The sequence below is a fragment of the Mauremys mutica genome, chromosome 1 (genome assembly GCF_020497125.1).
Source record: "Mauremys mutica isolate MM-2020 ecotype Southern chromosome 1, ASM2049712v1, whole genome shotgun sequence".
NCBI classification, from domain to species: Eukaryota; Metazoa; Chordata; order Testudines; family Geoemydidae; genus Mauremys; species Mauremys mutica.
Window position 1 is genome coordinate 4,500,544 of NC_059072.1, and position 14,160 is coordinate 4,514,703.

Consider the following 14,160-nt stretch of genomic DNA (forward strand, 5'->3'; position numbering starts at 1 on the left):
AGGTGGTTTTTCAGAGTTGCCAGCGTAGATTAGTCCTAAGGGTCCCCTAACCTGCTTCCCACACAGGAGATCAAAGGGGGCAAAGCCAGTAGATTCACAGGGAACACTTCTGTCCGCATTGAGCAAACAATGAAGTAAAACGTCCCCATCATTCTCATGCCTGGCGACGTACGTTCTTAGCACAGCTTTTTTAGTTCCATTAAATCTTTCTGTGAACCCATTTGTTTGTGGGTGATAGGGAGCAGCCTTTGTATGCTTTGCTCCACATCAGTTCCATGACTTTTGAAAGACTACAGACATGGCTTTTGCACCACAGTCTGTCAAGATTTGTCTGGGAAAAACTAATCTGGGGCAAAAATTGGTCCTGCTAGTGAAGGCAGGGGGCTGGATTTGATGACCTTTCTAGGTCAATTCCAGTTCTAGGAGATTGGTATATCTCCAATTATTATTTTATTCTTATAATTAATCAGCTAAAAATGATGACTAAAGCTATAGCTACTGGTTAGCCTATTCCAGAGCTTAATTACCCCTAGAGTTAGTTTTTTCCTGATAGCTATCCCAGTGGTCTCCAACCTTTTTTCACCCAAGATCACTTTTTGAAGTAAAGGGCAATGCAGGATCTACCTGGCCCCTACCCTGAGGCTCCGTTCTTTCCGCAAAGCCCTGTTCTGCTCACTCCATCCCTGCCTCTCTCCGTCGCCCGTTCTGCCCCACCCTCACTCACTTTCACCAGGCTGGGGAGGGGTTTGGGGTTTGGGAGGGGTGCGTGCTCTGGTCTGGGCCTGAGGGATTCCCTGTGTGGTCTGAGCCTGGGGCAGAGGGTTGGGGTGCAGGAGGGGGTGAGGGGTGCAAGCTCTTGGAGGGAGTTTGGATGCAGGAGGGTTCTCCAGGCTGGGGTGGGGCGTTGGGATGAAGGATGGTTCACAGGGTGCTGGCTCCAGGAGGGGTCTCAGTGCTGGGCGTTGGGATGTGGCCTCCCTGCCCCACACGCCTCTGGGGCCTCGCTGTCCACTTGTGGGTGCAGTGTCGGGCCAGCGTAGGAAGGGAGCCTGACTTAGCAGCAGCCCTGCTGCGCCACTAGAGATCACAATCGACTGGGAGATTCTCTAGGATAGAGCAGTCGATCACCATTGACCAGTTGGTGAGCCCTAATCTAACCTAAACCTCCCTTGCTGCAGATTAACCCACGTCCCTAACAGGGAGCTGTCTCTTTAAGCGCTCTCTGGTGGGGCAGGGTGGATAGGAGTGAGTTGTGTCTGGGTCATTGTTGCTAGGCAGATGTCGCACTCCCCAGCCAGAAGGTTCTGGAATTGGGTGTGGTCGTTTAGGGGCTGCTCCAATAGGTTCCCTGGTGCTGGGCTCAGACTCCATGAGGGCAGCAGTCAGGGCGGCTGCTTTGCGACAGGCCCGGAGCTCTGTGCGGCAGGGAGAAGCTGGGCCCAGGAGCAGGAAACAGGCTATTTGCCAAAACTCGGAAGCATTTTGCCGCAGGTCAGTGATATTGTTACAACCCTCCAACAGGGAAGCCTGGGGACTGTAAGTTACAGGGGAAACTGGGAGGGAAACGTAATTTCTTTTATTTTAATTGTACACTTTGAATTTTTGATTTTAGCCAAATTCTTTTAATTAAATTGTCTCAACAAGTGTGAGTCACCAACTTTTCTGGAAATTTGATCGTGGGGAAGAGTCATTTATGTTTTGCTGTTCTCAGTTTTGCATTTACTTGTAACAGAGTTGGGTTTTTTTAAATCTATATACTTAATGGGGTGGTTGGTTAATCAGTTATCTGATTGGCTAACAGTGTTTTCAGCAGAGGAGGAGAATGAGTCTGCCTGGATTTCAAGGGAAGATTCCTGAAAACAATTGGAAGGAAGATGTTGCTTTTGACTCAGCAGACTGTGTAGATTTAGTGATCGGAGACTTTAACTGAGACTCCAGTGAACTCAGCCTAAGCTTTAGGGAACCCAAGATCCTTTTCAGCTATCCTACCACCTAACCAGTTATTCCCCATTTTGTAGTTGTGCTGTGATGCTGGTAAACCAAGTGTCAGCTGAGAACTGACAAACTCACAGCTGGAAGCCAAGCCAATTCACGTATGTATAAGCATAAATGAAAGTGATTTTTCCATGTCTAAGAATCTATTTGGTGTTTAAACGTCCTGACAACTAATGGGATGGTGCATGCATTGTTTATACTTACCTGTACCTAGTTAGAAGGTAACATTTACATTGTATATAGCCCTGTAACTAAATCACCCATGCAATGAGAAAGAAGCCTTGTGTAATGCAAATGAAGAAATTTAACAGGAAGTCCGGAATTCTTGTGCATTTGAAGGCAAGTGGTCACTGTGTGTGCTGATCAAAGACCTTAAATGCATCCTTCCCTCTGCCGTCAGAGAAGGAGCCCACATCAGAAGTGACTCTCTGAGCTTCTTTATCTGAGAAGAAATTATAAGTATGGACACAAGGGAAAATTCTTCATCTCTAGACTGGTTGGATTCTCACAGGCAGAATAACCGAATGAGAAGAAAAGTTACTCTGGGGAGCCTGAAAAGACTTTTGGGAAACTACCAGTTTCCCAAATCTCTGCTGCCTTTAGGAATTCTAGACTGTGACTAACCTGTACATATATTTTTATCTGCTTTAACATCTCAATGACTCTCATTCCTTTCTCTTAGCTAGTGACTTTAGTTAGTTTACTGTCGAATTGACGACCAGTGTTTTTCATGTGAGATCTGGGATGCAAATCAACCTGGGTGAGTGTGGAACTAGATACAATGTGACTATTTTCTTGATTTTTGCAGGCAGTTACCATCATTTAGCACACAGTCCAGCTTGCCGGCGAGGCAAGAGAGACTGGAGTGTGTAAGGGGACCGTCTGTGACTCCATTGTCAAACTATTATAGTACTTTGGAAGTTTCACATTTGATACTTATAATTATAGAGCATAGCACCGGCTAGGATCTCGGCCCTGCTTTTTGACAGTCTACCCTGAGGACCATGAGTCTCTCCAGACAGCATCTCATGTGCATTGGATTTTTTTCCTAAGTGAAGTACTTTGCACTTGTCTTTACCTTTCTCCTTTTCTCTCTCTTTAATCAGAGTCTGCTGATGGCTGCTCTGAGTATACCGTCTCTCTGTCCCTGCCTCCCCCAGGCCTTCAGCAAGAGCCTGCCCCAGGAACCATCTGATCACCTGCAGAGTCTCGGGCTCCCCGTTCCCCAGCCACATGCAAGCAGGGCAGATGACCAGGAGAACACCCTGTGATGGGTTTGGTCACAGAGACCTCCTTGGGATTGTCACCTGATGTGCTGAAATTAGCTTTGATCCCATTTTCCCTGTCAGCTTGGGACTTCCAGAACCCTGTCTTGTTGAGCCAGAGACACTAGCCTGCTGCAACCCAGATCCAGCGTCTGGTCTATATCCCCAAAGCTGCAGACTTAACTGAAAACAGCTCAGCAGATTATCTGTCTCCAGCCTCCAGACACGCAGTTGCCAATGGGATCCAAACCCCCGCAAAAATTCAATTTACTCTGTATAAAGCTTACACAGGGTAAATTCGTAAACTGTCTGCTCTCTATAACACTGATAGAGAGACATGCACAGCTGTTTGCACTTACTCTGGCTTTCTTAATAAAGAAAAGTGATTTTATTAAGTTTCCCAAGTAGGATTTAAGTGGCTTCAAGTAATATCTGCCAGAATAAAGTAAGTCACAAAGCAGAATATGCGAGTCTAAGCCTAATACATTAAGAAACTGATTACAGGTAGTATCTAACCCTCAAAGATCATCCAATAAGCTTCTTTCACAGACTAGACTCCTTCCTAGTCTGGGCCCAATCCTTTCCCCGGTACCGTCTTTGTTAGTTCCAGCAGACATCTCAGGTGGTAAGCAAGGGGTTTCTCAAGATTGGCAGCCCTTTTGTCCTGCTCCACCCCCTTCTATAGCTTTGGCACAAAGCGAGAACATTTTGTCTGTGCTTGTCCCCATCCCCGCCTCATCCATGGAAAAGTACAAGGATTAAGATGGATTCCAGTAGCATGTGACATGGTCACGTTTCACTGTAAGACCCCAGTCTCCATTCTTCCTGGGTTGGCCCAAAATCCACAGGGAGGTTTGCAGGTAAATAAACCATTTACAACCAATTGTCCTAGTCACTGGGAGCCATCAAGATTCTAAACCATTATTACTGGCCCACAATTTGCATAATTACAACAGGACCTCAGAGTTCAACTTCCTATTTCTAGCTTCACATACAAGAATGATACATGCATACAAAGAGGAGGACTATAGTCAGTAGGATATAACCTTTCTTAGGATAACTTACAAGAGACCTTTTTCATAAAGCATATTCCAGTTACATTATATTCAAACTCATAAGCATATTTCAATAAAACATAAGGAGTGCAAAGTCACACACCCAATGACGAAATGCCGCAGCCACCTCCACTGACAAGAGCTGCCTCTGGTGCCATGCACACTGGCCCCACGTATATCCAGAGGCACTGCCCAGAGGCCCTGAGGAAGCTACACAGTGCATGGTGCTGATCAGTGCTGGAGGCACCAATGCAAACACCAAGGTGGCACATCTCACTGCCCTTGGTAACAGCTCTTCAGGAGTGTTAGTGTGATAGTGATGATAATGTTGTATTCAGGCCTGTCTATTTGCCTGAGAGAGAATTTTTGGTCTTTTTTGCTCATTTGATTTTTGATACTTTTTACATTCTTACCACTATATGTCAGCAAAGAAAAAAGACGCTGTGTGTTACGTCTGCCCACAAGCAGATGGCTGGGGGAAGAGATAGATGTAAAGTGTTGCTGGGTAGGGTGGGAGTTTAATACACGAGTGTACATTGAAGGATGGTCCCGTCTCTAACTCCTCTCCCAAAATAAGATCAAGCAGCCTGCCTGGAGGGGGTGGGGATAGGAAACACTAATAGGCCAAAGAAATGCCTGTCCCTGACCGAAGCACAACCTCATTCCTTATTCGGGGCTGTTTGGTTTTTCCTTCAAAAAAGCTTTGCATTTCCCTTTGATTAAGAAACATTGCTCTGTAAACGATCCTCAGATAATGTACCTCAGTCCAGTTCCATACACTTCAATGATATTCTGTGCCCTACAATTATGGAGAGGCATTTTATGCTGTTCAGGTTAGAAGAAATCCTGGTGAGGGTCAATTTTGCACTTTGAAATTATTCTAATTCTGGCTGAAAATCTTTATCAGAGAAGGGGCTTCCAGAATGCTCTAGGCTGATCAGACTTGCAATTAATCCCACAGCAAACTGACCATTGAAGAAGTTCCCCTTAACTCATTCTTGTGTGTCTTCCTTTTCTTTATTAGCTGAAGTCTCTCACAAGACCCAGTTCTCTTGGCTGCCCATGCATGGAGATACAATGGCTGATGGTTCCCACTGATTTCACTGTCTATTAGATATGAGCAGCTGAGGGTGGAGGTGCAGAAAGGTTTTCTCTAATCCAGGGTGGGTAAGGTGCCTTCCTTCAATTGATGGAACTCTCCTCCTTTACGCTGGTTCAGCATCTACCCTTCAACTTTAAAATATATAGAAATGGGAAATGCAAAGTTTCATTGAATGAAAATCAAAGAGCCCCAATTTCAGAGGCTCAGACTCATGAAGTGAGCACTGTAGTGACAGCTGAGACCTTGACATGCATTTTTAAAGAGAATCTCATCTTCATTATTGGAACATTTAATCCCATTAAAAAGTTACTACTATTATAATAATACACCTCTTTGGCCTTATAAAACATAATATGTGTTTGTGAAGTGCTTGAAATGCTTAGATCAGAGGACGCTTCAGATGATCCACCCTGCATATTACAATTATACCTGTTTACCATGGCACATTTCAGTGAAGGTCAGACAGGGAGCGATTGGCAGAGTCAAAAATGAACCCCCACTTCTTCAGTGGCATCGTCTAACATGTCTTCCCCTCTAATACATGACATTTCATGGCTTCCAAATAAATCACTCACCTGAGAGTAACTCTTAGAGAGGATCATTCTGGATTTTTTCTTTTTTTTTTCTTTTTGATGTTTTTTTGGAGGATCTCTGTGGTGAAACATCTTCTCGTAAGAGTGAACAGCAATCAACCACCTATAGTCTTATCAATGACTTTAATTCTCTTTGTTTGAAGGTTTACCTCAGTGGTGCGTATTTACACTTGAGCAGACACATTGTATTGTCTCTTGGTGTAAATCAACACAGTTACTCCAACTTCAAAGATGTTCAAGGCCTTAAAATTAAAGGAGGATACTTCTGCCCTCTTCCCTGACTATGGAACCCACTCATGGGCATATCTTTTACGTTCTAAACAACATTCTGGTTCAGGCAGAAATGTTTTCCGTAACATGCCTTATGGTTAGTCAGACTTAATGTCAAATCTCATCACACAGCAATCTCCTCCTTCACCAAGAATGAGTAATTTTCATTTCTTCTTGGCTTCTTGCGGGGCTCAGTCCCCTGCATTGTCTTATAAGATTTCATATTCTTACCTGCTCATGGATGGAGAGATGTTTTCTGATGGAGTAGAGATTCCAAGACTTAACTTAAGCCTTATCTACAAAAGAGCATTGAATCCTTTCACTCGCCATCATCCCTACTTTGACCCGTGAGCCTATGTGTTCTAGGCAGCCCTTTGTGACCACATTGGTGACACAACTGGAGGTCCAATATTAGGTAAAGTGTTACGCACTGTAGCATAAGATTCACCCCCGGCAGACGGCCATCACAAAGGCCCATGCTCCACTTAGGTCCCGCTAAGTTCCAGTTTGAAAGTTTAGTGGGACTAAAATTGTTCATAGGGCAACAGGTGAATTTCAGATATAAGGTCCTGACAGGAAACATGCTGTAGAAAATGGAATGATTCCGATTGTCTTCAAAAGGAATTGGATCTGACCCAGTGAGAATGGAGATGGTGAGAATGCAGAAAAATGGCTCCCTCCTTCCTAGCAGGTTTACAGTGAAGGACCCAATGCACCTGGCCACGACCAGTATGAATTGAAAGGCCCAAACTGGATTCCTTACATCAGAGCCAATTGTACTATTGATACCGCTCAGAATCACCTTCACATTCATTCTCACTGCAGCCACAAAAAAGTCAGTAAAATGACACGAGGAATGCAGTTGGCCCATACAATTTTTAGATGAAAGAAAGATGAAGAGTGCAACGTGCACGTCACGCCCTCTGAGGCTGAGATTGGCACAATGATGAAAGCCCCTGAGGAAAACAGCTCCATCCAAAGGAGTACATAGCAAGGCAATCAAGTTGGTTTGGCTACTAATTAGGACCTCCACCACAAACAGCATCGCAAATCCTCCAGGCAGTCCTAGGAACTGTATAAAAGTGCTCACGACTCAGGGCTCTTCTAATCACTTCTGCGGACTTCATCTCCTCGGTGAACTGGGTAAGTCCAATACACTCAATTGCTTTTGAACTCTAGAGATGTGACAGTAGGGGCTATTTTCATTGAAGACTGAATCTTGCTTTTATTCATGTGATTTTGTATGAGGGGTCGGGGTCTTCTTCCATAATTATCTTGTGTAGATATTTAGGTGCAGGCACTGGTGGATTCATGGGAAACATATTTCCTATTACCTGGAAAAAGAATTAGGGCATTTAAATCTTTTCAGTATCTTGAGAAACTCACTCAGCAATATTTCACTGATCTGAATTAGGAATACATTTCCCTGAGATAGTAGAGAAAGGGCCAGTTCAGTGCGCTCCTACTTTCTTCTGAAGCAGCTGTTATTCCTCACTATTGGAGACACAAAAATGGATGAAGCTGACAAGCGGTGTGCTTTAATCTAGCAATTCCTATGATCTTCTGAGCGAAAAATCCACTGCTTCTCCTCAGATGGTATAAATTAGTGTCACCCTATGGAAGTCAGTGGACCTGAACTCTTTTTACCTTAGCTAAGGAGCATGTCCTTAGTGATTTCTTTGGAAAAAAGTAAAGTTTTCTGTTTATTCATCAGCAAGTATTGATGACTTCCAAGTTTTGGAAACCCGATGAGCCACACTCTGACCCTGGACTCAACTCATTTGCATGCAGAGGTTAAATCCTGAAATGAAAGGAAGTGATTACCATGCTCCCAAGCATGTTCTCTTTGAGAAATGTCTAAAATGGACCCAGAATCGCAGGTGTCCATAATGGAAAGAGTGATGCTTATTCTAGTTGGTGTTTTTCAGATAATGTTCTAGATAGGAGCTCAAAGGGACCAGTTTGGAGGGAAGTTTATTGCGAGTGGAGAAGAAGCCTAGAAAGAGAAAATAGGAACAAATACATGGCCACATACATAGAGACTAAGGCCACTTATCCTCTCTCTCGTGTGCCCAGTGCAGACCTCGCTGCAATAGTTACCAAGCTTTGAAGCCTGTCTTCCACCGGCACTTGTACCTTCTTTTGACTCTAGTCTCTGTTGTGTGTTTCAGGTTTACCTCCATCCCAGAAAGATGACTTGCTCCAGCCTGTGCTATCCAGAATGCGGAGTGGCCCGGCCCTGTCCAGTCACTGGTACCTGCAACGAGCCGTGCGTTAGGCAGTGCCAAGACTCCGAAGTGGTGATCAGACCCTCACCGGTTGTCGTCACCCTTCCAGGACCAATTCTGAGCAATTTCCCTCAACACAGTGCAGTGGGAGCTGTAGGAGCACCTGTGGTCGGACCTCGTTACGGAGGCTCATTCGGTTGGGGGGGCTATGGAGGCCATTACGGAGGATTGTATGGTTTAGGGGGATACGGCGGTTATGGCGGCCATTATGGTTATGGGGGATTATGTGGTTATGGGGGACACTGCGGTTACCTAGGCGGTTATGGTTATGGGGGATTATGTGGTACTGGGGTATCTTGCCATAGGTACCTCAATGGAAACTGTGGGCCATGCTAAACCCAGGAGGAACATCCATGGAAGAAGGAAGAACCAGTAAATGAACAGCCAGATACAGATTCACCCCATATCTTTTGGGCATGGCTTTCAGAAGTGCTGGGCAAACAGGGCTCCAGCTGAACTCAGTGGGAGCTGTGTGTGCTCAGCACCTTGGGCTGACGGCCATGCTGCCTTTCTAATGTTATGCTTTATGACTCTTTCTGCCAAGGCTTTCCCACCCGTGTGCTGATTCTCGCTTTCACCTGTGCACTCAATCTGAATTAGACGCAGCCTGTTTACACTGACCCCGCTGTGTGAAGGAAACAGGGGCCTTAAGACAGATATCAGTTACATTTGTTGTTAGTTAAGTCCCTTTAGAAGGGAAAAAGAGACCTTGATGTCAAGGAGAATTAGGCCCGACATGTTCTACCCTTTCCATCAAGACGTATCTTTAGCACCTCACTTTGACCTTTTCTGAGGCCGACATTTAGGGAGAAGTTGCCTAATTCTCTCCTTTTATTTTGTTTTGTCTCATTTCCCAACCACTGGGGTAAAACAAGGGCCTTAAAATGGTTGTAAAGGGGACTTGTTTGTCAACCTCTGCAGCTGCACCAATGCAAGCAGAACATCTTGTCTGAAATACACCCATTGAGGCCTGCGATCGGTCATGGCCCTTCTTGAAACACTGGAAATACATTCTTTCTGCTCTGTAGTATTACTTCTGAAACTGTGTACTGCCAATTTCATTTGCATTAAAAACTCTGCTGCATCATAATATCGGACTTCTGGTTCTCCTTGTTCCTCCCTCCTTGCTTAAAAATCGCAAAATTCCTCCCTGTGGAACCGGCAGCACTGGGTACTTCTCCACTTGCAATTTTCAAAGATCTGGAGTGATAGGAGAATCCAGCCCTTGGAGTGGCTGATAGCTTTGTGCAGGCCCTGGGTACCAGGATGCAGTTCCTCCCTGTATTACCTATTTTAGCAAAGAGTCTTTTCCTGGAAAACATAGACCCATTTTTCACTTCAAGAATATAAGTTTTTCCTTTGGTATCAAGAAGACTAACCATATGGCTCATGGTGACCATCTGGGTGAGTCATTGAAGGACAGCGACCCTGGTTTTTGTATGTGTCACCTGGCCTCAGTGGCTCACAGCTGAGAATACCAGATTTAGGACAAACTGTTGAGGGATATGGCAGACTCACCCCACGCTGGTGGTTATTCTGATGTTAGATACCAAGCTAGTAAAAAAGTAAATTTCTGTCTCATCACAGTGGTTAACAAGAACTCAAAAATGCAATCTCCAGCCCTTGTTTCATCACCCCAACACTTTATGACAACTGATTATTAAAAACCAATTTCATCATATAGAAGATTCTGCTTATCCTAAGAGATCAGCCACATAGCCAGGCCAATATATAACTCAGATCTAAGGCTGTTCCCCACCTATGGGAGCAGCAGAGTCAGCGGTGAGAGTGGGGGCAGCGTGCAGAGCCCCCTATTCCTTCTCCAGGGGCTGCCGGGATATGCTGGATGCTTCCTGGAGTGGTGTGGGGCCAGGAGAGGCAGGGAGCCTGCCTTAGACCCACTGCAACACCTCCCAGGAACTGCCTGACGTAAAGCCAGTCGGAGCCCACACACCTTATCCCCCCTGCACCCCTGCGGCAGCCCAGAAGCCTCTCCTGCACGGAACCCCCCCCTACACACACAGTCCGGTGAACCCTCCTGCACACACACTCCCTTCCAGTGCTATGCAGAATGGGCTGTGTAAGAGTTACTCTCCCATTAGTGATGTATTTGGAAGCCATGAAATATAAGTGTCCAGTAGGTTCAGGAGATACAATTTAGTGTTTGGTATGAGTAGTCCCAACTATTGGGGTTTATTTCTGACCCTGTGAAACACACCCTGTGTGATCTTCACCCGAATGTGCCTCCATTTACCTCCGTGTCAAACAGGTTTAATTATAATTTTCATGGTGAATGCTCTGAGGCGTCCTCTGATCTAAACACTTTAAAGCACTTTACAATCATTCATCGAGTTAATATGGTCAAAGAGATGTATTAGTATAGTAGTAATAACTTTTTACTGGGATTAGATGCTCCAATCTTGAAGATTAGATTCACTTTAAAAATGAGTGTCAAGGTCTCAGATGTCACTCCAGTGCTCAGTTCATGATTCCTAGTCTCTGAAATTCTTTGCATTTTCCTTTTATATGTATTAGGGCTGTGAAGCAATTAAAAAAATTAATCATGATTAATGGTGCAACTAATCATGCTGTTAATAATAGAATACTATTTATTTAAATATTTTTGGACGTAGTCTACATTTGCAAATATATTGATTTGACTTGCAACACAGAGTACAAAATGCACAGTACGCAGTTTATACTGATTTTTGACTACAAATATTTGCAGTGTAAAAAAGAAAAGAATGAGTATTTTTTAATTCCCCCATTGAAAGTACTGTAGTCAAATCTCTTTATCATGAAAGCTGAACTTACAAATATAAAATTATGCGCAAAAGAGAAATGCATTGTGAATAAAACTATGGAAATCTTTAGAACTTACAAGTCACTCTGTCCTATTTCTTGTTCAGCCAATCGCTCAGACAAACAAATTTGTTTACATTTGCAGGAGATAATGGTGCCCGCTTCTTGTTTACAATGTCACCTGAAAGTGAGAACAGGCATTCGCATGGCACTATTGTAGTCGTCACAAGATATTTATGTGCCAAATTGCTAAAAATTCATATGTTGCTTCATGTTTCAACCACCATTCCAGAGGATATACATCTATGATGATAATGGTTTCTGCTCGATAATGATGCAAAGCAGTGCAGACTGACGTATGTTCATTTTCATCATCTAAGTCAGATGCCACCAGCAGAAGGTTAATTTTCTTTTTGGAAATTTGGGTTCTGAAGTTATCACATTGGAGTGTTGCTGTTTAAAGACTTCTGAAATCATGCTCCTCAACTCATTCCTCTCAGACTTTGGCAGTCACAAATTTAATTAACAAATTATTTTTTAACGAGCACCATCAACATGGAAGCATGTCCTCTGGAACAGGGGCCAAAGCATGAAGGGGCATATGAATGTTTAGCATATGTGGCACATAGATACTTTCCAACGTCAGCTACAAAAGTGCCATGCGAATGCCTGGTCTCACTTTCAGGTGATATTGTCAATAATAAGCAGGCAGCAGTATGTCCCATAAATGTAAACAAATTTGTTTGTCTTCGCAATTGGCTGAACAAGAAGTAGGACTGAGTGGACCTGTAGGCTCTAAAGTTTTACATTGTTTTGTTTTTGACTGCAGTCTGTAACAAAAAATCAATATGTGTAAGTTGCACTTTCACGATAAAGGGATTGCACTACAGTGCTTCTATGTTTTTGTTGTTATCAGCAGAAAGGAAAGTAGAATGTTTGAAGTAAAATGTTTCAGGTATTCCGAATGTGGATTCATTTTCACTAACCTCCTCAGAACTATATTTTCCTCAAACCTTCTACAATCTTATCAGCCAGGTCCTCACGGGTGTATAAGAGGTGGGGTCTTGATAGTCAGGCAGTGAGCTATAAGAACGAAGCGAAGTGAGAGCCGAGCTGCGATACCATCAACCTTTTTTATTGTGTAATTGTGAAAATGTACTTGTGTTTTAAGAGGTGAAGAGTGTAAGTAGCGACTAATACAGGACATATTTAACGAGACACGTGGTATCTATCGAACCCTTATCTATGCAACAATATAAAAAAAATACCATTACTTCTTTTGCCATACTTAACATGTAATGTTTGATGACTTTCTAAGACTGCGGAACATAGACCTTTGCTCTCCCTAATACTCTCTGTTTTCCTTCACAGAAAGTAAAAGATGCCCCCAAAGAAGCCTTCAAGTGCTCAGTAGAGGAGCAAAAAGCTCAGTTACAATCTAGTTTGCAGAAAGGGAGAAATTGGATGGGAAAATATCTGAAACAGAATGACATAGACCGGGCATTGGACATCGTCCCAGTGCAAAAGAAATTGAGGAGCGAAGCATAAATGAGGAAAGTCCTATTACTAAGGAATGAGCAGATGTAGCTGAAGATAAGGAATGCAAATGTGAGGAAAGTGATGGAGAATCATCCCGTTTTCCTGGCAGAATAAAGGAAACTGATGATAATTATCAGTGGTTCACAGTCATGTTGGAAGGGCATAACGAGTAGGGTCCCACAGGGATCAGTTCTGTGTCCGGTTCTGTGTCTGGTTCTGTTCAATATCTTCAGCAATGATTTAGATAATGGTATAGAGAGTACACTTATAAAGTTTGTGATGATACCAAGCTGGATGGGGGTTGCAAGAGTTTTGGAGGGTAGGATTAAAATTCAAAATGATCTAGACAAACTGGAGAAATGGTCTGAAGTAAATAGGATGAAATTCAATAAGGACAAATGTAATGTGCTTCATTTATCAAATCAATTAATCCAGAGGTAGGCAACCTATGGCACGGGTGCCGAAGGCGGCACACGAGTTGATTTTCAGTGGCACTGCCTGGGTCCTGGCCACTGGTCCACAGGGCTCTGCATTTTATTTAATGTTAAATGAAGCTTCTTAAATGTTTTAAAAACCCAATTTATTTAAAATATAACAATAGTTTAATTATATATTATAGACTTATTGAAAGAGACCTTCTAAGAATGTTAAAATGTATTACTGGCACGCAAAACCTTAAATTAGAGTGAATGAATGAAGACTCGGCACACCACTTCTGAAAGGTTGCTGACCCCTGGATTAATCAGATCCTGTTTTCTCATCAGCGATCCTAATCTCTACTGATATTGATCATAGAATTTTGAAGGGCTCTGGCAAAATGGAAGATATGATGTTTCCAGTAAATGAGCAGATCACACAGCAAAAGAATGCTCACGAATGGTGAGAAACTGACTTGGCCTGGGCTAGTTACTCAAAATGAACTGACAAAGTCTTCTGCTTTTGTTGCAAAATAGTTGACAAGAATGCCAAGTCTCTTCTTGAGCTTTTCGGATACAATTACTGGCATAACTTAGCTGATGTTCTGAAGCAACAGGAAAAGTCACCCGGGCATTTTATGGCCTACTCCAAACGGATGGAGGTCAAGTCCAGGCCCAAGCTGAATAAACGCATAGACACAGAAAACCAGTACATTATTAATGTAGAAACCCAGCACTGGAGGAATGTGCTCAAGCGTCTGATCTCAACTACCCTCTTCCTTGCAAAGAATAATTTGGCTTGCCAGAGCTCATCGGGTAGGTTGTTCGATGAACA

The 14,160-nt window shown here is 43.5% G+C and overlaps 1 long non-coding RNA gene across 1 annotated transcript; it reads left to right on the plus strand.

Moving 5' to 3' along the window:
- Window positions 1-1,354: 1,354 nt before the first annotated feature.
- On the plus strand, window positions 1,355-13,026 carry LOC123376079. Its single transcript, XR_006581674.1, has 3 exons — window positions 1,355-1,491; window positions 2,019-2,093; window positions 12,742-13,026. It is a non-coding gene; the product is annotated as an uncharacterized LOC123376079 (long non-coding RNA).
- Window positions 13,027-14,160: the final 1,134 nt, after the last annotated feature.